This window comes from Clupea harengus, chromosome 17 (assembly GCF_900700415.2).
Source record: "Clupea harengus chromosome 17, Ch_v2.0.2, whole genome shotgun sequence".
Classification (NCBI taxonomy): domain Eukaryota; kingdom Metazoa; phylum Chordata; class Actinopteri; order Clupeiformes; family Clupeidae; genus Clupea; species Clupea harengus.
The window spans coordinates 22,962,085-22,987,172 of record NC_045168.1 but is presented as its reverse complement, the minus strand read 5'-3'; the positions used below and the strand labels follow the sequence as shown (position 1 = coordinate 22,987,172).

Sequence of the window (25,088 nt, the reverse complement as noted above, 5' to 3'; positions counted from 1 at the left end):
TTTGCTAGACCACCACATGGCATCATTATTTATTAAAAAAAATTCCCATGACCATTTCACAAGAGAAGCTTTCCTCCTTTTGTCCAAATGAACACACATCAGAGTCCCTCTCAGAAAACAGACTTCACTGACTGAATGTCTTTTGCAGATGCTGCATGTATGCTCAGGCTGTGGGCATTCTCTTGCCCCCTCACACACACACACACACACACACACACACACAGATGTATGCTTTGACTCTGGGAGTTCTCTTGCCCCCTCACACACACACATGTATGTTCAGACTCTGGGCGTTCTCTTGCCCCCTCACACACATACACACACACATACATAAACACACACACACACACACACACACAAACACAAACACACACACACACACACGTTTGCTCAGACTCTGGGCGTTCTCTTGCCCCCTCACACACACACACACACACACACCACTCCTTGAGTGTTGTTTGGCGGGGCAAGTCCACTATCAGAATTCCAGTTGTGTAAATGTCAAACAGGATGCTAGAGTGAGATGGGTAATGTGATCCGTCTCCGGGGGGGGGGGGGGGGGCGAAGCCATGCGATCCATATTAAAGATTTTGATAAGATAAAGCAGGGAGTTGGGCCTCTGAGAGTGGAGAGAGTGAGGCAGAGAGGACCGAAAGAAAGGGTAGAGAGTCTGCAAGGAAAAGGCTTTGCGTCTGGAGCCCCTTATGTGTCAGGCTGAAGGGCTCGCTCTAAACCAGGGGGCCTACTGAGAAGGACAATGTATAGGAGGCCCAGATGTGTGGGTGTGTGTGTGCGCGAATGTGTGTGTGTGTGTGTGTGTGTGTGTGTGTGTGTTCTCAGTGTAACGCACCCACAGCGGGGCGCTTAAGCGCTCTGCATATCTGACACAGGATTGCTTGTCGCAGATCTTACTTTTGTCTCGCGCATCTTCCATACAGCAAAGCAGAGGTCTGTGATGTCTGCACTCTCTTTGCAAGTTCGGGAGTTGATTTGCCATGAAAGTGCATCACCCGGGAATGTCTCTTCTGCACAGTATCAGACATTAAAGTACATGTTGCTTTGGCTCTTATATTAGAATACAGTTTCCAGTCTGCTGGTGATGAGGGAGGTGGTGGGTCTGAAACTGTGAGTTGAGAAACGCAAAGTCTTCCACAGAGGATCATAACTCAATACGAAGCCTGATAAGTGATCTGAAAGCACTCCAAGCGTACGCCGTAAGAGCTGCAATACCATCCCAAGCAGAGGCAGACAGACAGACAGACAAACGAAATTGGGACGAGTCTCCAGGAACGAGAAATGTCATTCAAAGGCTACTCTTTTTTTTTTCAGGCGAAATCCTATTATGATGTTTTTGAACAAGGATGGATGCATTTTTTTATTGTCTTCTCTCCCACAGCTAGTGATAATCCAAGGACAGCCCCCTGTTTGCTATGTGGCGTCTTAATTCTTAAATAGGCGTGCGCAAAAGGAAAGGCCCTCCTCAGAATCATTTCCCCCATGTTGCATCATTGTTTGTTTCAAGCAGGGGATTAAAAACATTTCATGTTGCAATGAAAGAAAGAAAAAAAAAACACCACAGAGTTCTAGGAGTCTGACAGTACCACTCGAGTGCCCAAAAGAAAAAATGTTTCAGCTCCAAGGCCCATCACACAATATATATTTAATTAGGGCAGAGACGCCGCTTCCCGGGCAAACAACACAGAGGACTGTTGACCGAGATGACAGCTGATCTAATTGACCTTTGGAGTGGCGAGATGCGTCTGATCAGTCTGCGGGCTGACGCAGGGGGGATGCTGACGCAGCGAAGGGCGGACTTGAGGCCTGTCAAAGAGCGGCCTGCCCCTGTATCAGCTCAAAAATCCAAGGGCAGAGGGGCCAGCAAGCCCCATGGGGAACCTCGAGGGGCCAGCACCGCCCGCTTCTCTTCTCAGGCTAAGCTGCCTGCGGGCAGAGATGCTTGCATGGGCCATTTTGTTTTAACTCTTTGCAGTGCTGTGCTGCAGTGGTGTGATTCCTGAGCTGTGTTTGGGTTTTGTCTTTGTGTGTCAGAACACTATGTTGTGTCATGTCACACCACATCGCCATGGCAGCACATTAAGGGAATGTTGTTTAGGAATCCGATGGTCACGGCCAATGATGTCACATTTGTTTTTGGTGCTGTCACAATCAGCTTTGAAGCTGTTTAGTTTGGTGCTTTCAAACTAGTCACGCTTTCTTCCCTCCTTTTCAGTATAGCATTCCACATGTTCTGATGGAGATATAATGCAATGCCATTTCTTTCTCTCTCTCTCTCTCTCTGTCTGTCTCTCTCACACACACACGCACACACATACAGCCACACACACACTTTTGGCTACAGCAGCAAATGTATTTCTACATTTTGTAGAACTGCACAATTAGACCAAGTTGGTACCTGTTATTCATCAGATGTGAATTAGTTATCAAATGAGAAGAGCTGTATAATGAGTCCTTCCTCCACCGGTGTAGCCTAAAGCTGTTTAGACTAAATGAGCAGGGAAATATATTTCACACAACCCTTGCTCTCTACGAAGTCTCCTGTGCTGAATTGGTTTTTGTTAAATTCCTGCCATTGCCTTTGTTAATTGCTTGCTGCACCGCAGTGCCACAGAAAGTCTTGGACACGACGCTGTGCAATCACAACTTTATTATGTTCCCATTTTATGGATCAACAGAGTAGCCAGTCAGCCTTCATATGTTCCCTTGAACATATCCAACGCTGTTGCATAACATGCATACCTACCTACAAGCTGTTGAACTGAAGTGAACTTTATATTCTGCAATTCCTCAGATGGTGCTGTTCGCAGCCTTGGAGTGGTTAAGTGCATTATGGGAAAGTGGCTTCGACAGGGAATCTCTATCACTTTTGGGATATCAATCAGTTTGTGTCATGGAAGCAGAGAAGCGAAAGGGCTGCCAGATGGCTGAGCAAACAGGAGACGCAATTAGGCACTCCGGCAGAAAAGTTCTCTAATTGATTATCTGACAGGCCCACTCCATAGAAACAATAAAAAAGAAGATGGATACCCGATAGGGCTCTGGAATTGAAGTAATGTGTCAATTGAAGAGGATGATGATTCTACAGCCACGTTATCTGTATCCGTCTTCAAGTGTTCCGTTTCGTCAGGAGCAATCTCACTGGTGGACACCCGGCAACTAATGATGCAAGGAAGGCATTAATGAGGAGCGTGTTCGTGAAAACATTTATTATAACTGCAGTATGTTTGGCCTCTCTTGCGCATTGATTGTAACGACGTTTGAGATAAAATATTATGTCTGGGTTTTTGTGCAGTCAGATGAATGTTGTCATGCTTTGTGATGTTTTAATTGTTGTTGGAAAATGGAAGGAGAGGGCGTTACAGTTCGGCATCAAGAACATGACAGATGGCGTTGTTAGGTAAAACACAATAAATGGATATGATTTATGGCATTACATAAATGATCCTCTGTGAAATTCCTCAGAAACAAACAAACATGCTGATGCATTTGAGGATGGCTGCCATCTTTTTGGCAACTACAAAGTCATAATTATCATTTTGTTGAATTAGAAAACAGAGACAGGTTGGTCAGCTCCCAGTGCGTTTAATTAGAGTCCAATTTAGGATCTGTGTCAATTTGTTTCTTTGTCCCATGAGGATGTGACAGCCAAAGCTTTATTAAAGTACTTTTTTAAAGTAACAAACTTTTTCAATACACTATACCTATAACATGTAATTCTTCCTTCCGCTGTGTTCAAAATGAATTACCTTTATAGTCCTAGTCACTTAGTCTTATGTATCCATTTAACTACACTTGGTACATGAGGTAGGTTGACCAAATGTTTCGTGTAATCTGGCATATATGGTCAAACCTATTTTCTAAGGTGTATACTATCAATGATAGTATTGACAGTAATGATTAGTATTGACATTGCATTTAAAATGATAACATTTTTAGTTTAAATTACTTAGGTTATAAGTCAACATTTTTGGAAGGAAATTTTCCTTACGTTGTAGTGGCAAGTTCCCTGACACCTTTAAAAGTGCAGTTAACTACTCTGCCAAAGGGGCATGATGCCTTTGGTTCAGCAGGCTAACACACTACTCCTGGGGACCATAGCGGAGTAGACAGAGTGACCTGAGTCCAAACCCAGAACCCAGCAGGATTCTGTTGCTTATACGTCCATTTAATAAGAGTAGACATACTTCCAGGGAAGGCACAGTGCCCTAACAAAACCCTAATTTCTGCTGCATTCTCCCCTCTTTATCCTATAGTTATACAGTGTTTGACATCGGTGTTGGTGAGGGAGTTGAGACAATTCTTTTTGGTACAAGGTCCTGATGTACTGTGTGTTACCTCAGGATCAAATGAAATGTAAACCTTTTCCACAACCCAATGGAGTTGACTGACACACGTCTTGACTTAAAGGCCTGAGAATCGGCCTGGTCTTCCAAAGGGATGCTTTGGGGTTTAACAAGTACTGAATATGTATTGATCTAAACAGAAAGACTAGACTGAGCCATTTGGCTGAGATGCTATTTCTGTCATCACTGAAATAATGCATGCATACATCATGCTGAAAGCACTGGATTTGCATTGCCCCTACAAATCGGTATGTACGTACTTCAGAAGATAAATCTTTGTTGATCGCTCTATGTGTTGTAACATCTAGTTGCTTGTGGAGATCAGACTGATGAGACATACTGTTTGATTCAATGGTTTCAGCGCTAGCCAAATCAGCAGACTGAAAAGAAAAAAACAACCCAGTCAGCTTCTTGGCCTAATGCAGTCCCATTTCAGTCTATCAAACACCTCTTCTGGGGAGCACAGAGAACCCTGCATCGACCCCCTATGACAATGAATCTACTTGGCCTAGATTTAAGATGTGAGAAGCCATACTGTGGGATGTACTCAAGTATAGAATATATATGCTTATCACGAAGCTTTCATCACAAGTAACATATGTACGGTAAGAGCTACTCATAAACACACTTTAAGTGTGTTCTAATGCTACTAAGTTTAACCTTGTTAGCAGTGAGTGTTTTCCAATTAGTGCAGTCTCTCACTCAGTCTCTATTTGTACAAAAAGTGAGTGACATCTTGAAGCAGAATTAATGATGTTATGCTGCAACAGCAAACACCAGAGGAAGAGGAAGTCCACATTGTTTGAGAAGGTTCTTATTGTCAAGGTGATGCTGGAGGTCTCAGTGGTCAGAGCGCTTCTTGTTCGGCTTAGTCACATATCTCTCTACTGTGTTTCATGTGTTTCTACTCTCTCATGATGTCTCTCACATAAACCTATATACATTTTTGTGGGCTGTAAGTAGACTCTGGTGCTGTATAGAACGCATTTACATAAGGTGAAACTAATTACTGTGGCGCAATCTGTGGGGATGTAAGCCACTCTTTGTTCCCTATGCACAGAATACAAGCAAATTAGCTGCGTGGGAGGTTTGTGTCGGTGAAGAGTTCTCAGAGCTTGTAGCTGTGTGCAAATTTTGGATTATGTGATCTCTGTTATTCTTGTTGAAACTAATAAGTCCTTTTCTTTCTTTCCTCTTTCTTTCCTTCTTTCTTTTTTGGTTGCCATCCTGCTGGCTCCTTCGCCCCTGCCAATACCCTTGACATTTGTGACTGAAAGGTGAGTCTCTTTAGTATTCTCTTCTGTCACATTCTCAGGAGCTATTTCTGTCTAATAAGAGTGCTGTGGCCTGCTATTGCCAATCCCACTTTTTTCATAGGTTTCTTTTGTGGTTTGGACATCCTCCATGGGGATCTGTTAGGGTTTGGGATGTCACTAATGGGTGTCGAGCAAAAGTATTCTGAAATTAAATGGAATAGCGTGAGGGGTGATACCTCTGAGAAAACTTGTGAGAAGGGCTGTGAGATTTAAGATGTCAACTTCAAGATAAGTGCACTGAGTTACTTACCGAACCTAGCAAGCACATAAAAGTACATAAAGCAACCTTCTGTTCAGGTTTCAATTAATTGATTTGGCATACCTTCTGATAAAGCCCTTCCAGTTTTGGCATTTATGCAAGTCTCTTCAAGTAGCAGCCATAGTGATTTTTATTGGGAAAACACATCACTTCCTTTTTGTAATCATGTTGTTGTGGAGACTATATTGTCTGGTAAGAAATGCTTAGAAGCCACTGTGGTGCATCTGATTAAAATGCCTGAGATGATGTACAATCCAAGGTGAGGTTTATTACGCAGTTGAGATGAATGGAATGGAATTCAAAGTAGATGTATTTGTGTATGTGTGTGGTTATATGTTCGTGTGTGTGTGGTTCTGCAAATGAAACAGAATAAAACAGAGATACTTAATTACCATGCTAGTAGGCATCTCACAATATAAGGCTAGTCACAACCTCACATTAATACTAGCAATATTAAACCAAGTTTCTCACATTACTAAAGTGACACTACTTCCTACATAACTCACGTAGTCTATCACATTATAGCTGCTAAACAGCACAGGTAATTGTTAAACATGTCATTAGTTCGCTAACAAAGATTACGTCCACATTTATAATGTAACCGCGACACCGGCATTAAATAAATATGCACCCGCGATCATACAACGCATTTAAAAGATCAATGACCTGTCTAACAAACAGAGACTGATAACAGTATAAACTAAACATAACCAAGGAACATTATAGATACTTACAGGTATCTGAACGCACACAATTCCAACACTCTCTCACTCTAATCTTTATACTGAAACGTTTATATCTCAACACCTTACTTCTGTATCGTCAGTCCACTGATCTGCTATTCCCGCCACTGGGTACCGTCAGTGCAAGCATCCCCAGACTGCACTCCGATTGGCTGTACAAGTGCAGCCATAAGGGGTGCATGCACTAACGGAATGACCCAGCAGCAGCGAAAGGGCTGTTCACGTGCACAGTCTAAGGGGCAAACCATCAGTCCTTTGCAACACATGTTAACCACTCTTCACCAAAACCCAGGCTCAAAGGACTTCCAACTGAGGGTTACCACAGTCTGTTTTGCACTTGAACTTGATTTAGCTGGTGAAATAGCAAACAGCTATATCTGCGTCCAATGAGGAATTATAATCTATCCACACGTTACACAGGTCTATATGGAGTTCTAATTTGTAGTGGAAACAGGTCAATAAATAAGAAATGCATTACTAAAGCGTATTAATCAGTGCTCTTCTAATAGTATAGTCTTTATTCTTATTCCATACGTTTTTGGCACCACTTCTGTTCCTAGTGCTTTTGAGATATTGACACCGCTCCATCTCCGACGTGTCCATCCTGTGAGGTGCTCTTGTGCAAATGTTTGCAATGCCCACTGTTGTCCTTTTGAAATTTGTCTTTCTTTCCTATTGAAATGAATGGTGGAATGTTCACCCGTTGTGCCGTTGCTCACTCTGTCAGCTGTACACTAGGTGGAGTCGACCTATGGTATCTGGCATAGCTGGCGAGATTGCACTTCTCACTCTATATTCTTTCATTTCAACCACTCCATTACATTTACATTTCTGGCTGGCTATCCCAGATTTTAGAGTGTGAAGCATTTTAGAGTGTGAAGCATTTTATACATATCTGGCTCTCTCTCAGAGATTTTCTGGTATGGTAATGGTTCCCAGTGAGTTTGCTGTGGTGGGACAAGCCTTCCACAGGACTGCTTGACTCTGCATGCTCTTGCACAATCACTGCACACCTGCTATGCACTCACAGCATACGGATTTAGTTTCCGCTGATGTTTTGCTTGTGTTAATTCAAAGTGACAACTTAATAGCTACGACAACTAGCCACTCAGCTAGCTAACGGGGTAACATAACTTAACCACTAGCAACATAGGGCACATAACATTAATGTATACATATTATGCTTATAATAATCAGCATTAGGGCTGTATTATTTGTCATTTGCTGGGCAAGGGTTAACAATCCTCTGCTGCTGTTGAGCAATCACACTTCACATTTTGTTGCAGAAATGCATATCTGGCTCTAAATTACCCCTGTAGCATAATTAGCTCAACAGTTGGGTTTTCATTTGTAATTACCTACTAAAGGAGCAAGCTAAATCACTTATGCTTTCATAACATTTAGAATACCCTTTGGACTTCAGGACATGTAAATGTAAACGAAATGTACAGTATATAGGTAGTTCCTTATAATCGTAGGTTTCATCTTATACTCTTGTTTGGCACCAGTACATTTTTCTTGCACAAAAGAAATCTCTCAGAAGTCTTGAGGAAAACTGAAACTGTACCAGAGCACAAATTATCCTTTTATTCATTTTGTGCTGTCAATATGCATGTGAGCTTTGTCACTTATATATTTCATGTGTTTTTTTCTTTAGAAGACAATGAAATCCCACATGGCCCATAGTTCAAAGCCCAATGCTGACATAACTCAATTTCAGATAACCTACTCTCTCTCGCTCCCTCTTTCTGTCTCTGCACACACTAAGTACCTAAAGAATGATTGTTAGCCTCAAGGCTTTAACTTTCTTTACAGTCTGAAATATTCCAGGGCTGTAATTCAGTGCCTTCCTCTGGGTATTTTCTATTGTATTTAAATGAAACATCTACCAGTGAGGATTACCATTTCGATCAATTCAGAGGCAGCAGGGACCCGAATGTATTATTTGCCTGGTTAAGGGCTACGCTTCCTGAGCATCCTAAGTGATGACCGAGCGCTACTTTTCTTGACAGGCGAATAAGGCAAGAAGGAACGTTGACATGGTTGAATCCCAATCCCCCTATCTAATCCCATGGGAGACACCCCTGTTCCCAATTAATTCTGCCGGCCTCAATATGTGGGCAAATTGTCCTTTAAGCCGGTACATCTACCACTTGTCACCACATATGCGAGAGTGTGTGGCCTGTGTAAATATAAACACTCTGCACAGGCGACTAGATTTAAGACAATAGCCCAGCTATACAATGAGGCAAATCAATTTCAAATTACGCTTGATGCGCAGAGTGAAATAACAGAGGCATAGCAACAGCTAAATGAATAAAAACCCCACTAAGCAGTAGGCTAGTCTTTGTTGACCAAACTTGCAGGGCCTGAATTTCAATGTTCATCGATGGAGAAATCTTGTGATATTACAATAAATGTTGTGATATGCCCAGCAATTCCAGGTCAGATAAGAATGGTGGAAAACCTACTGTTGTATCATTCCTCTTTTTTGCTTCACGGCAGGCTTGTCACAGTTTAAAGCTTCAGCATTCCAAGTGACGGCGGTATCAGGGTCAGCCGTGCAGCTCCACTCTTTTGACTGATGAGCTGTCATGCTGTCAGATGGCTGGGAACACCAGATTCGCTTGAGCTCAGGAACTGAGCAATGTTTAAAAGCATACAAAGTTTTCAAAGAGGCACTGACACGCACGGTTTATTTTCGGGTGCCAAAGAGCAGCCAGAACCACGGGAGGTCCAGGTCTCAGAGTTTAAACGGGTACAAATGTGTGCACAAAGTGTACAGCATGATGGGGAATGAACACCGATATGAAGAAAAAAGTTTCTGCTCCAAAGCGGAGATCTCATTTGGTCATAGGTTTGTGATTGCATGAGAACCGCACCACATTTGTGCTTGCCGTAATTAAACACATTTGCAGGTGCATATAGGGAGGTTCCTGTTCAGTTCACATCAAATTGACAGCAATTAGCTGTCCTTAACAGCTGGTGCTTTATATGATTAGGCAGTGTACAAGTGGCCAGCTGTATCTCTTTCTCCTCTTTTTTGAAAACCACACTTTTTGTCTGTCGGTGTCCTGTCAAACTAAGGTGCAAGTGAACATTTGGAGTCATGAATTTGCTCCCATCTTGGTTGTATAGAAAGAAGCGTGACTTGCATGGCAATGATGAGAATGTGGTAATTTACATTTAAACATACCTCATCTGTTGATACACAGTGGAGTGTAATGGTATCTAAATGGTGTGAACAAACTAGGAGCAAAACACCTCCTCTAAACGGCTAAAAAAAAGGGCCCCCTCAAAATGATTGCAATCTTTTCAGGCTATCAAGGAAATGTACCAATTTGCAACCAGAATGAAATCCTGCCCATGCCACCATTAACACAACAAATGAACATTTTGTGGTTTAGCAGAATTTCATCAATGACCAATTGTAAGCAACTAGACGAGGTGATGCTAATTAGAATGTCTAAAACCTAAAGCCCGTTACACACCAAGACGGCAGTCAGCCATCAGCCAATGTCGGGCAATGAGTGTCTGTATTTTGCACTGTTGGCACTAGGCAGACCCCTGTCAGCAGCTGTTCGGCCGATTGTGCATGTTGCTGACTAACTATCTAACTGTGCCTCCTGTAAATAGACTTGCACAGCAGATTTCTCTTTCTAGTACTTTTAGAATCTACTCTGTCTATACTCCTAGACTCTACTCTGTCCATACTCATAGACTCTACTCTGTCCATACTCCTAGACTCTACTCTGTCCATACTCCTAGACTCTACTCTGTCTATACTCCTAGACTATACTCTGTCCATACTCCTAGACTATACTCTGTCTATACTCCTAGACTCTACTCTGTTCATACTCCTAGACTATACTCTGTCTATACTCCTAGAATGCCGACATCTATCATGCATTTCCTTCCTTTCAGATTGATGGGAGGCTTTGCTGACAATGTTTTGACAGCTGTGTATTTTTATTTGTTGGAAAGAACACGTTGAATAATCGAACAGCAGGTAGGATAGCTCATTTTTCAGCCAGCTGATTTCTAGTCTGAGAGAGTTCTCTGTTCTAACGTGCAGTTTGGTTGCTACCTGATATCACAGATATCTGATTTTTTATTTGTATTTATTTGTACTTATCATGGTACTATTGGTCACTTTTCCCGACTCCAAGTACAAGTACAGAGACATGGTCTTGGCCCAGTAGGCTACCCGATGCCAGTATTTACAGCCTACGTCACATCCACACATGAACAAGAAATGGGCTTCAAACATACACCAAACTGATATAGGCCTCTGTCAGCCAATGCCCTGCCAGCCTGCCGATCCCGGGGCTTAAGCCCGCTTTAGCCCTATTGTTAATCCGGCCCACAGTATTGTTAATGCTTGGCTTTCCGCACTTCCATTTCTTTTCTTGTCCTCTAGAATCTGCCTGATGTTTAAAATAGAGGGTGTAGCCTTTCAATCTAGGTTACCTTTGCCTGTAACTGTCTTCATTTGTCAGGGTGTAGCCTTTCAATCTAGGTTACCTTTGCCTGTAACTGTCTTCATTTGTCAGGGTGTAGCCTTTCAATCTAGGTTACCTTTGCCTGTAACTGTCTTCATTTGTCAGGGTGTAGCCTTTCAATCTAGGTTACCTTTGCCTGTAACTGTCTTCATTTGTCAGGGTGTAGCCTTTCAATCTAGGTTACCTTTGCCTGTAACTGTCTTCATTTGTCAGGGTGTAGCCTTTCAATCTAGGTTACCTTTGCCTGTAACTGTCTTCATTTGTCAGGGTGTAGCCTTTCAATCTAGGGTACCTTTGCCTGTAACTGTCTTCATTTGTCAGGGTGTTGCTACAATAATGCATTCAGTTAGACTAGAATTGAATCCCTCCGCAACAGCATCACAGGACGAGGGTGGGGGAAATGTGATGTGTCAACAGACAGCCGCCTGTGATCGTTAGCTGTTTAGCAAATTACAAACATCTCTGTGGGTTACTTTACATGAGCTTGCCCGGAGAGATCCTGGAGTCAGTTGTAGAGAGAGATTTTAGGAGGCCTGAGAGAAAAAATGTGAATTAAATTATTAATGCAAAACATGTGTCATGTGTGTCCAGAATTAGACAAAACAAACTATTAGTCTGATATTTGTTAGAGCTGCATATATTTGGACCTGAGCCAAATCTCTGCATGCACTAGCTGTTTACATGTATTCCTTGGGTCTGAGTTTACTCTAATTGGCTCTCATTTGTGGTGAGGCTGGAAGGCATTTCAGCTGAAGAGCAGTTTGATTTTTATGAACATTTTTGTTTTTCTAGATGAAAATTAGAATGAGGGATATAGGCTGTTTTCGGGAAGGCAATCTCCAAAACAGCTGTTTTGGTTTATGGGGAACCAGCTGATACATTCTCTGTCACTCTAAAACAAACCATAACTATGAAGTATATAGCAGTAGACAAATTAATTCCAGAAACAATTTTCTCCACCTATATTGCAATGAAACATGTTTCGATTCAGTCTGAATTATATATTTTTTAAAAACACATTGTTTTCACCATATTTATTGAGCCACGACTTACATATACAAAGACCTAATCAGACATGTTTTTTTTAATACTTCAGCAAAAAAAATACCAGATCCTCATTACTCTTCTTGCTTGTAAAACAAAAGAGAAAACTCTTCTGACACAAGGTTGCACCAATAGTTTTCAACATACAGGAACGTTATTCACGAATATCTAAATCACTGTCACCCACAGTCGTGCTACATGTGGTATTGGATATCAAGATATTTAAGTAAGCAGTTAGTATGTCAGAACCGCTTTGACTATGCCACGTTTGAGGGAACATAAATATTTCAGTCATGTACCGTGTGCAATATTTATTTTATTGAAAGGGTCTGACTAACCACGTTTCCACCAGCAAGAAATCTTGCAACACACACCGTAAATTATCAATGAACTCTGAGTTTCACCTCTTATTTCAACTGATTAATCTTTAAAGTCACGGTCACTCTGTACCTCGCTGCGTTTGGCATGAACTGAATCACAGGGGCTTCCCACTATCTGGCTCACAGCCTTATTGAAATGTTTGGGTTTTTGTCTGAGGTTCAGTGGTGGTTAGTCGACGTCCTCAGGGTCTGTGAATGGAAGCTGTTCTAATGGCTGTCTTTCACAATATGCTGTCCACGGCATTTGGTTGATTAAGACAAGGTTGATGCAGCAGATCTAAAGGCAAAAATAAAAAAATAAATCAGTGTTGAATATTTATGCTTTTCCAAGCTATTTTAATGTTCTGGAATGGGCGCATTGAGAGAACTGTGTGATTTTAATGACATCCTTTTTGGATTGTGGACGGCATGTGATTACAACTGTGTTGTCAGTGCAAATAGCACCTCGTTTTTAATGCTAATGTTGAACAAACGTTGAAAGTTCAAACGGTTGAAGAGATGTTCGTAATTATTTTGGCCCCAGGTAGGAGTTCCCCAAGCAAAATAGCAAGCCACTTTTTTGTTGGAGCTCTGTGTTGCATTTTCAGAACCATCTTTGAACCAGACCATTTTAGCAGAACACTTTTACAGTATCTAATGTTTTATTGAGCCACACCAGGGGCAACAACCCAGGGTTTGTACGAAACTATTAAATATAGAGTATATTTGAAAGTACTGTGGAGCACAATTTCCAAATGACTTCTTTCATGCTGTCACATTTATGCTGGGGTTCTAAGGTTTCTTGAGAGACAATCAGTGTAATTACACAAGATGGCAATGCAATTTTAAGATGGCCGATAAGGTAAAATGGCTGATGAGATAGTGCATGGGGCTCACTCTCTCTCTGACGCATGCTGGGTCCCTCTAATTAACTCGGGGAGGCATGGCATGCCCTCAAATCTGTGTAACCATTCATATTTACCCAGCGAGAGGGTTTTAGGCAAACCGAATTGGCTCATTCTATCCCTTTCAAATTTATTTGGGCACCTCACTGGCTTGTTTGTGCTTGTGTAGCAGCAGGCTTTGCATGTAAGCAAAAGAGTGGAACTGTAAATGTATTCAGTATTCTAACATTTATACCAGTAGATTCTCACAGGGCCAGAACATTTTCCCTCCAGCTGCTCTGTCTGTCATCCTCACATTTGCACGACCTGCCTATCAGTGCTGTTGGTTGAGGATGGAGATGTGCTTGAGGTAATATGCGTTAGCTCTTATGTGTCCTTAGATTGCTTCTCAGCCTCGTCCAACAAGCCCAACAGGTGCAGCAAGAGAGCTGGAAGTCATCTTTGGATGCATACCTCAGAGATTTTATTCAGTTAATGAGAACCGTTTATTTCTTTTCCTCCTCCTCCATTATGAAAAACAATGGAACTGATTAATATTAACACTTCTTATCATTCCACTAGCATTGTGGACATGGGCCACATGTACCTAGTCCTTTTGTTGTCCTTGCTTGTCCTTGTCCAAACAGAGTAAGTGAAGTATATTTGGCAGCTTGCACTGGCTCGGGCACGAGAGAAACTACTGGAACAAGAATACCTGCTGTTACTGAGGGCAGTGATGCGATGAAAAACAGCCATGTTTGTCAATATTTTGGCACATCTGAGCCCAGCAAAGCATTGTGGGCACACACAGTCTGAAATAGGTCTGGCTCATATTGTTCCAAAATAAGTAATTTTGTCTTACTACCTCTGCCTTTTAATGGTCTGTGCTTTCTTGTGTTTACACCCCTGATGGTCACTATGATGGATCATAGTAATTGCGAAGCTAAGTAACTACATTCAATTTTCAAGGCCAATTTTCTGTCCATTATTTAATGCTGTGGAGAGGGGAGAGAACAGCCTCGGTCAACCTGACTTCCCCTCTGGGAGGCTTACCTCCGGTGTGCCCCTTTTCCATATACTGCACCATATCTAGCCCTCATGAGGTGCTTCACACTTCGCTGGGGTCCCTCATGGAGGGGTTCATCTATCCTGGGGCTCTGTCTAATATGGTGCAATTGCATCATTGGCACTGATATGATCCCACGTCTGAGGCCACCTGTGGTAAGGGTATGGTGCGGACTGATGTCCCGGAACTGTGTGTGTGTGTGTGTGTGTGTGTGTGTGTGTGTGTGTGTGTGTGTGTGTGTGTGTGTGTGTGTGTGTGTGTGTGTGTGTTTGTGTGTGTGTGTGTGTGTGTGTGTGTGTGTGTGTGTGTGTGCGTGTGTGTGTGTGTGTGTGTGTGTGTTTGTGTGTGTGTGTGTGTGTGCGCTCGCACTGATGGTGCACTCTCAGCCACACACTAGGTCTATTTTGCAAACTTCTAAGGACACATACAATATCAAAATCTTTACCACCATATGTGAGACAATCTGGCGCACAGCAGTATTAAAATATTTCGGCTTCATTTGATGTTAAGCTGTAGTTGTTAGGCATTTTCAGTTCCTCAAAGTGGAAGGCGTTAATGACGAGCCTTCTGTCTTTCACACATCATATAATGGCACTTTTCCTGTCTGCAAAGGTGGGTGATTAAAAAGGAACCATACTGCAGATTATAAAAAATGTGATGCATGTCATTTTTTGATATTTATGGCTTAGATTCTGTCCTCTCCTCTTGTCTATCTAATGAACATCTACACTATGGAATTGATTCAACCCATTAAATATTAAATCTCGTGGAGGGACTTCACTGCATGTGAATGTCTCCGGCTTATCCAAGGCCGCTCGTTCTTTCTGAGGAAGATGAAAGGTCCAGCATCAGAGGTCCATAATGGACGAGAATGCATTTACGCCCAATTTCGTCCATAAGTGACGCTTTGGCACTTTCCTTTTCTTTTTTTCTCCTCCGTTAGTCCTTTGAAAATCTTCAGGAAAGCAACATTTTCCATACAGTAAACTTCATGGGCTGCTATGGAGATGACCCTTCATCTGTGATGCATCTGTGAAATCCCCCTTTGAAAGCAAAGTTGAAGAGAACGAATCTCAGGTGTTGCTATTTCTCGCCTTGATAGCTTCAGATGTCTGGCTTCACCTGTTTTTTTTTTTTTTCCCTCTTTCTGCTTCTTAGTCTTTTCTCTGCTGTCAGAGTGACGGAAAGAAACCCTAGACATTCCCTCAGCCTGGATAAAGCAGTTGACGTTTGGCTGTCAGGCCTTGGGCATAACCGTGCATTCACACCAGGAAGGGCGAGAGCGCCAAAGCGTCCGAAAGGCATCTATTTCTTATGTGAGCCAGCGTCGCTCGGCGGCGAGCAGAAACATAGCCGTTTTTGGGCAGTGTGGGTGCCAGAATAAAGTTGAAGTCTGGGAAAAGTTACAAACAGTGAAACATTCAGGCAACGTTTATGTAAACATTTTGCAGTTACAGTAAGCATGTTCTGACATTTGCTCTTTTGTGATGACATACTATATAAAACGACATGCTATATTTGGTAAGACTTTGGTAAGAGCTGTTTGTTTATTCAGACACGTGGGCTGTAGCTCTAGAAAAATGTGGCTGGTTTTGTCACAATGACAGTGATAGAACCGGAAATATTGCTTTTCTACTGTTGTAAGAGACATGAACAAAGTGTAGCATTATAAAAGATACAGTTTGAAGGTTGTGAGATTGAATATTGTTCTCTTTTTGAGAATAGGCCTATATAGTGTTATGCAATTTAAACGGGGAAAAAAAACTAAAAACAATAACAACACACAAACACTGGATGTTACTCCACACTATGGCTGGACATTACAGCTGATGTGCAATGCATTCTGGTCTGTGGTCAGTGGTTTCCTTTGGTTCTTGCCAGTGCCTAGGACTACCAGAGCAGGCGCGTCCCTCTCTACCTTTAAGAAGCTCTTGAAGACCCAACTCTTCAGAGAGCACCTCTTTTCCTAACTTGCACTTCCTCTCCCTTCCTCTTCCTCTTCCTCTAATGCTATCTCCTCTAACTAGTACTTAACTTGCACTTACAGTAGTTACATTCCTGCACTTTTTATTCCTTATGTAAAGTAGCATTTATGGTTACACTAGGTCTCTATTGCTCGTACCTTGATAGTTTTCTCCTTTGTGCGTCGCTTTGGATAAAAGCATCTGCGAAATGACTAAATGTAAATGTAAATTTGACTTACCAATGAATGATGTAGGCAAAATGTAAAATGAAATAGAAATGCATTATTTCTCCTGATGATGTGGTCTGTCTTAATTAAGTGCATGGGTTAATGGGCTATCAAAGTGCGCCAATGCTAGATGAGAGTTATGAGAGAAGGCTTCGAAAAACAGCCATGCCAGACATTCATCAGTTTTCTACATGTGTCTTCCCTTTATGGACGTAATGCTGACTCTGGATTTGTCATGTATTCCTCGAAAAACACCAGGTTGCGACCTCTCTGTCAGAATGAATCTTTCAGTAATGAGCAGCTATCTGTTCTCTTTCCGTATTTCATGGAAATCCTACAGAATAATGTCCCATTCTGTGATGATTCAGCTTGATACAAAAAACATTTTATTTTAATCTTCTATGATGACAATCAACAAAATAGCCATAGATGTACAACAGCCACAAGTGTCAACTAAGGCTTACTCTTAACTGTCTGTGACCCAGCCACTAACACTGACCATATCCTGGCACTAACCCAAATGCCAAATCCCAATCGGAGTGACAACAGATGACGTGTTTGTTGTTCATGATGGTCCATTAAAATAAAGTTGAACCATTAGTTTCTTTCCTGTGGGGCAAATCTATTTCACTACTGTTAACCTTCACAGTGTGTTTGTCTTCACCAAAATATGTACAATCAATCTTAATCCATGACAGTTCATCCAATTTTTTTACAACAATAATGGCAACTCTGCTACATTAGGAGTTCTCATAGGCTATCTGACTGGTCTTTGACTGTTACTTTAACATCCATGGATCACTTATTTCTTGACCTGAATAATTTGATGTACATGTGGCAAAGATATGGTTGATGTTTTTTTTTTTTTTCATTTCTACCAAAAAGACAATTTCAATCCTCAATGGGATTTGACAAGTTGAAAGATAACAGTTCAGTAGAAATGTTTATAGAGTCTATGGCGTAGGCAGCAAGGGCGGAGCCTACCCGCAAAGCATGTAAAGAAAACCCACCGGAAAAAAGGCGTTTAATTGGATCAACTAGTAAGAAAAAGAAGCATATGACGGGGTTAGTAATGGGATATTTCAGGACATTCCAGAAAAGGGCTTATTGTGGAGACTAGATATTGACTGCAGGTTGCAAAACTTTCAGTTGAATACTATACCTCACAAATAGAGCTTGCACAAGCTCGGAGCCATTGCTTACGTAGTGCTATGTGACTGAAGTTTCAACAAAGCTCTGTATCTATTGCATTCTTTGCGGCTGTGTGTATAAGTGACTGAATCTTGCAAAAGCTTGGGCCCAACGTAAGCAACAACATAAACAAACTTTGACTAATGGAAAAAATGGATAATGTAATACAAACAACGCGAAACAGAAATTATGCCAAAATAATTCATTCCCAGCCCACAAAAGGCTAATTAAGGTGTACGTTGGTTATACTAGGCAGCTGGTATGATAGCTGAATGAATGTGAACATGTATACCTAAGAAAGCTAACATTGAATTGGAGTGTGATAACTACCATACGCAGATTGCATACAAATAAACGTTACTTTTACTGAAGATGCTCAAGGGTAGACCTCTTTGCAAAAGTAGACCTTAAAGGGAAACTTTGGGATTTTTCCACCTGGGCCCTATTTTTAGATCTTTTTGGTGTCCAGATTTTTCGGTTAGAATGCTAAAACTGGCAACCATTAAATGGCTATACAATGCAATCCCATGAGGCAAGCCAACACATCAAAGTAAACTACTTGTTTTCGCCACTGACAGGCTTGTAAATGTTAAGGGTCTGACAACATGGAACGGATCCCTACATAGATACACCTGTATCTGTGTGCCCCAATAACTAAAGAAACTGTAGAAAATGACTGTTTGTGCAGTCAATGTTTAAACCTTCTCTGACGCAGCATTCCATTCAGTGCCTCTAGTCGATTGGCCTAAAGTGTGGTGCTGGAGAGGGAACTGAAAGGAGAGCGCCTCGAGAATCGATAACAGGCACTGAAGTTAAAGTTTCCCTGAGGATACCAAGCAAGATGAAGAACAAGAGACAGGAAGCTCAAGATAATGCACACAATTGGCATTTAATAAGCCTTCACGATTAGTTTCCGTTGAGAAGAAACACAACTTACCTTAACTGATGTCTGAGTGTACTTGTTGAGGATCAAACCAAGTTGAGAGACGTAGAATACAAACCAGTTGCTTGGAAAATACAGAAATAGAAAAGGAATATAAGATAACCCAGAATGCTTTAGGTGAAAGACTAACGTTCAGACAGTTTGATGTTGTTCTCCCCAAGACAGTTCAGTTGTGTCTCCCTTTTGTGTCCAATGTTAGTGTTTGTGACTGTTTAGCATTTCGTCTGTGTCTTATGATATTTAATGCCTGTGTTAGTCCACCATCATTGTGATTGTCTCTGAGAAGTATGCCCTCCCATTCTCCCTTTTTGCATGGGTTCTCTCTGTCGTTCCGCACTATAATAATTGGCTGCTACCAAGGAGAGCCACGCTGAGTCGTCATTTGGGGGAAGAGAGACTCAGGGCGATACATGGTGTCAAAAGTGGGAGGAAGATGTCAATGGATTGACAACCTTACCAGACGGCTAAAGCAGGAGGCGCTCATCGCACAGCTGGGGCCTTACCAAAAGCTTATATTTCAAGAGCCCTCGAAGACACTTACCCCAAATCCTCAGATTGTGCCCAGTCTGCCAGGAGCTGCCGGACGGATCCAGCCGTGGGTGCCTGGGTGCCTACTCCGCTAACCTCCATCTCTACGCCCAGCATGGATACCCCACCTTCGATGGTGCAATGCAAGAAGATTTCACCCTTCAAGCCCCCATCCTTCAAGCCCCTGCTGGAGTGACGCTAGGAGCTCCTTTGACTGAGCGCACCAGAGACCCTGGTGTTGGCCCTGGCCAAGACGGAGTGGGTCAAACATGTGCTCACTCCCCTGGCACGAGGTGCAGGTTTCCCAGTATGGCTCAGGCTGACATTCGGCCAGTTTGTTGTTGTTCTCCTGAAGATACAGTAGTTCCGTTGTGTTTCCATTTTGTGTCTGATGATGATTTGTCATTTCGTCTGTGTGTTCAGCCATTAAGTCTCTTGTGCTAGTTTAATGTTATCTGTCCACCGTCATTATGATCGTTATTGTGAAGTATACCCTGCCCTCCTGTACTCCCATTGTGTGTCTGTTTCTTTGTGGGCGTGTTTCCTGCTGTGCCCTTTTCAAAATAAAAGGCTGCGGTCAAACCCGGAAGCAGCGACGTTCGTCTTTTTCCCTTGAGAACTCTTCAGACGACCCCAGAACAGAAATCAGTAAAAGCTTTCAAGGAGAAAATCCTGGGAATGACACTGCAAAATAGACAGAGTGTGGCTTCTCCTGCCTGCTTGGAAAGATAAACGCCTGTGTATAGCCTACGTACAACCATAAACCAGCTTTACAGTCTACCTGGCAGGACTTGCGCTGAAGCTTCCATTTCTCATAACTGCTAATTTCGGGGCCCCTTTTGTTTCTCGAGGCTAATGGCAGAAAAGAATAAGTTAATATCATGCTTAATATCATGCACAAAATAAATATGTTTTCATGAAGTCTACGGACCCTGGCAGAGTAACAGTCACCAGCTCTCCCCTTATGTTAGACACAAAAGGAAATGAGCGGGCAAGCTGATAACCGGCGCTCTTTCGCTGGGCACTCTAGTACGGGCACAGACCCATCACATCACCCTGCTCCCCCCCCCCATCTCTTGGCTGATGCACTCCACCCGTGAGCTTGATTTATCTATGCAGAAATCACAATGGATTGTGTGCCAATTCAAAAAAGAGAGATATGGAGAAGAGAGAGATAGAAAAGCACGGTAAAGACACTTCTCTTTCTCAGAACTGTGGGCACATGTTCTTTGCTCATTAGGTTTAATATATGCCCCCCTTTCTTCTTACCAGTAATGCATTTGCCCAATAGCGCACAATTCTGATTAGCTGGCGTCTTCTTTTTTCTTGTTCTGAACTCTCTCAGTTCAGGTCAGAGGTGGCTTATGAAAAACCGTCTACTTCTCTCCACACAATGGGATCGTCTTTTGTTAAGACTGACAATGGCCATTTGCATCAGGCTAAAGAGGATGACGGAGGCCACCGAACAAAAACCTCTGTGCCAGCTCTCAATTATGAATCCACTGCACAGGTTGGACACAAAGAACTTTTGTGGTGCATGTTTTATTAAACACAGCTATATAACCTGCTATAAACCAGTATTCTGTTCTTTCTTTTCCCCCCTCTAAAATTGCTGCATTAATCATAATATGCTGTGTTTTGTCCTTGACTGAAGTTAGGGGTATGCTTTTACATGATGAAATACTGCAATATCACCTTCAGGCATGGACAAATAATGTTAATGTATTGTTCCATTATATTATTTCACAAAAGTTCCACTGTTATATTGATCTTCATTAAATCTCTCTACAATGTATGTCATTGTGTGTGGCATATGGAAGGTGGGTGAACGTTTACCTGAAACAAAACAGAGGAGGTGTGTGGCATTAACTCCTTGCAGTTAAAACGGTCTTATATGTTCTTGACAGTTGGGAGCTTGTTTAGGTTGAACTCCAACGCTGTAATTAGCATACTGTTAGTCATTGTTGATCGTTAGTCACATCACATCTGTTTGTATGGGCTCAGATTTATATATATATATATTTATATTTATACAGATATGAAATACAAACATTGTAGTACTGATCATTGGTCTGTTAATCTCCTATCCAGAGTGGAGATTATGTCCAAACCAATCTGTTCTGTTTTACTGTAAAACTGTGTGTGTGTGGGTCATTTTGTTTTGAATTTTGATCACAGTTAAAATATGCAGTGCGGAGCCATTAACCGTTTCTTCTTCTTCTCGAGATGTAAGACAGAAAGTGAGAAAACCAAAGGCTATTCATGTAGCTTTTTAAAAGTCCAGCTCCACTGTAATGTTTCAGTGTTCCTTAGACATAACACCACTGATGTGAGGAACAATTAACAGCATTTCTGGGGACGATCAACAAACCAATGCCAGAATCTGTCGACACTCCGAGAACAATAAGGGTGTTTACAAGCAGCTACGTAAGTTCAGATATACCAGTATATGGCAGTTTGGCAATTTCGGACAAATGTTTTTGCATGTTATAAATAATCTGATGACTCTATTCACCTGTGTTTACACATTTTTTCATCAATATTGAGGTATGTTCAGAGGCCAGGTAATAATAATAATGATAATACACTTTATTTGTATAGCACCTTTCATACAAAACAATGTAGCTCAAAGTGCTTAACAGCAAAGAAATTACGTGGAGAGAAATGACATGCACAGTGATCCACATGAAAATAGACATAAAATAAACATAAAACATAAAACTACAGTTGTAACATGGGGGAAGTTTAAATTAGTTGCTTAATTTGCAATGACATGTGATGGCATCAGCATGCTACATTCAGAATCTCGGCTTGTGTCTCAATCTTTGTGTCCAGTTTTCCATGTCTTTTGTGGTGTTCCACAGATTTCTAGAGGAATGTTGATGACCCCAGCCAATACCAAATAATGATATTGGCATTGAGATATGAGAAAATTAGATACTACTATTAATGGGCAAAGATCGGAGTATTTGTATGGATATAAACATATTTAGTACAACATAAGAATAGGCAGAGATTTCCAATTAGTTTTATTTGCTGGACGTTTGTGTTGAATTGTCATTAAATAGCTAATATCAGTTTGTCGGTTATCCATAATTGCCACAAAAAATAGTGTTAACCCATTTATTTCATTCACAACTAAATCAGTCCACATAATGGCGATGATCTCCAAGAAGCTTTTGTGATTGTGTTGCCAGCTGCTGAAGTAGCTTTTGAATATACAAATCACCAAATTACATTGTATCTCAATCCAAGAAGAAGGACTCCGCTAATTCGCCGCACCAATAACTTTTTCGCTGACCTTTAGACCCACAGATGGGAAGGGCGCTGCTGCATTAACTCCCATCAATTTGAATCGGACGCGATGGAAATCATTCAGCGCTCGGAGCTTATCCCAGTCACTGTGTGGCGTATCAAGTTGAGGCACTATCTCGGCAAATGGCAATTAGCGCAGTGTTCTCAGGGCTACATGGAGATCCAGGCAGTGACCTGGGACATTTCTTGCCTTCTCATTTGGCCTTCAGAGAATAATGTGGTGAATGGTGTGCTGTGTTTGTTACTAGAGACATTAAGAATGTGTATATGTGTGTGTTTGATGCGTTTCTGATGTTTCTGGTGTCTTGACTTGACTTGAATTTGCTTTGAACCCTGAAGACATGTTTATCCCTATGGTAGGGAAAGCTGTGTTCTCTCAACTCTCTCTAAGCAGTACAGGCAAAAGTTAATTAGACAGTGCACATTGTAGTAGTCAGTGGTTTAAAAAACTGGGCTAAACGCACATCTTTTTGAGAAAACCCGGAATAAAATTCATATATATGTTAATTTTTTATATAATATATGAGATAGCTGTGTGTTGACACAAATACTTATAGCCCCTTTCATAAACGGCAACATGGAAAATGCATGTTTTACATATGAGCTACCTTATATGTTGAAAGGCATTAATCCATTAGTATGAAATGTATATGCAAGCTCTTTACCACAGACATATCATGCAAGCATTGTACATAGCACCTGTAATTCCTAAATGTTTTGACAGACCCTTTCCAAATGGGAAATTCAAATTACCCTGATAGGATGATATTGGTTATTTTCTGTCATGTTCCGTTAAATTCAATTAGATACATTTTTGTATATCATGGTATATCTTTATACAGAACAATTCTGCTATATCTTTATACCAAATATTTACCATACGCCTTTGCAAGCATCTAATCTGTAATGTAGTTATAACTTTGTAATGGACATGCCATCTTTTCACAAAATAATAGCTCTCTGTTCTTTGAAGTGTGTGCACCAGACACTTACCAATCCTCTTCCATACAATGTAGGTTTGTTTATCTGTTCCTTAAGCAGTCCACAGGGTGAAATGACAGCATGTCTGTACAATTGGGTAATACATTGTGCCATCAATGAGCTTTGAAACAGACTTGACACATTCCCCCACATCCTGAAGCTCTTTTGAATCTTTAGACCCTGTTCCCACAGCTGTTGTCTACTGAAGGATGACATTATGGACCCCCAGTATTGTTTTGAGACAGATTGATTTGAGACCACATGTTTGTGGGTTAATCTCTGAAGGCACAATTTAACAAAAGTGTTGTAATTACTCTGAAAGCAAAGTAATTCCCAGCCCACACACACAGACAAAAATAATTGACCAAAACAATTTTAGCATATTGCTTCAGTTGTAAGAGGAAACAATGCAAATCTGTGGAAAATAATTACCTTTTGGTTTTCTCCTCCCAAGAAAATAGCTTGCAGCTTTAAAAAACTGTGGAGTCAATCAATCTTCTGTATTTTTCTGTAGGAAAAAATATGTTTTTCCTTGATGGTAAGTGCTTTAGGCTACCCCCCAGGACTTACCTTGCAACTCACATAATACACGATAGATGTTACAAAAAAAACACAACCTTCATGGATAAGGCAAATAATGAGACTGTTACAGCTACTGGAGTATAATAAATTAGATTTCTTCAGCATGTGTTTTTTTTTCCCCTCAAGAATTAGACTTGACTTTTAAACTTGTCATGATGGCACAATAACATCTACTCACTTCCTCTCCGCTGTTGCTATGGATAAGGAAGTAGAGACAAGTAAAAAACAAAACCTAATGACATCACCACTATAGCAAGTCCAACATGTTCAGAATCAACGTGTTATTTCAGAACTATGCCTAATCTACATGTTTTAGAGACTGCCAGCCATGCCTTAGTCTGATGCTCAATGGCATTTGGGTCACTGGCTGAACTCGTTATAACACAGGCAGATATAATAAATCAATCTGGAGACCTATTGAAACAAGTGCTGCCCTAATAGATGTACTTCACAGACTGTAATTTATATTTAATTACTCCCAGTCTTTAGTGATGAGCCCAGGTCAGTGGTTTATCATCAGCTGCACTGAGGAACGAGAAACCACCGCTCCCTTCATGCAGACTTGATGCACCACTCCTTTAAGACGGCTATCCTCCACCGTGCTTCCGCGGCATACAATAATATATTTAAACCACCTAAAACACCTGTTATCACATTCACAATACAATCAAATTGCTGAAACAAAATGTGTAGCATTTTCCTCTGGTAAAATCATTGACTGAATGATCTAGGCAAAATATGAAGAACGACTTGGCTGATTCAAAAAATTCAAGTCATGTCATCATCGGTCAATGTGTATGTCCGAGGACTGCAGTGAGTCTGC

At 41.4% G+C, this 25,088-nt stretch overlaps 1 protein-coding gene across 2 annotated transcripts in view; it reads left to right on the top strand.

Moving 5' to 3' along the window:
* The window catches only part of cntnap2a (contactin associated protein 2a), a 270,768-nt gene that overhangs the window by 61,961 nt on the left and 183,719 nt on the right, over window positions 1-25,088 (top strand). The gene's annotated exons all lie outside the window — the stretch shown is intronic.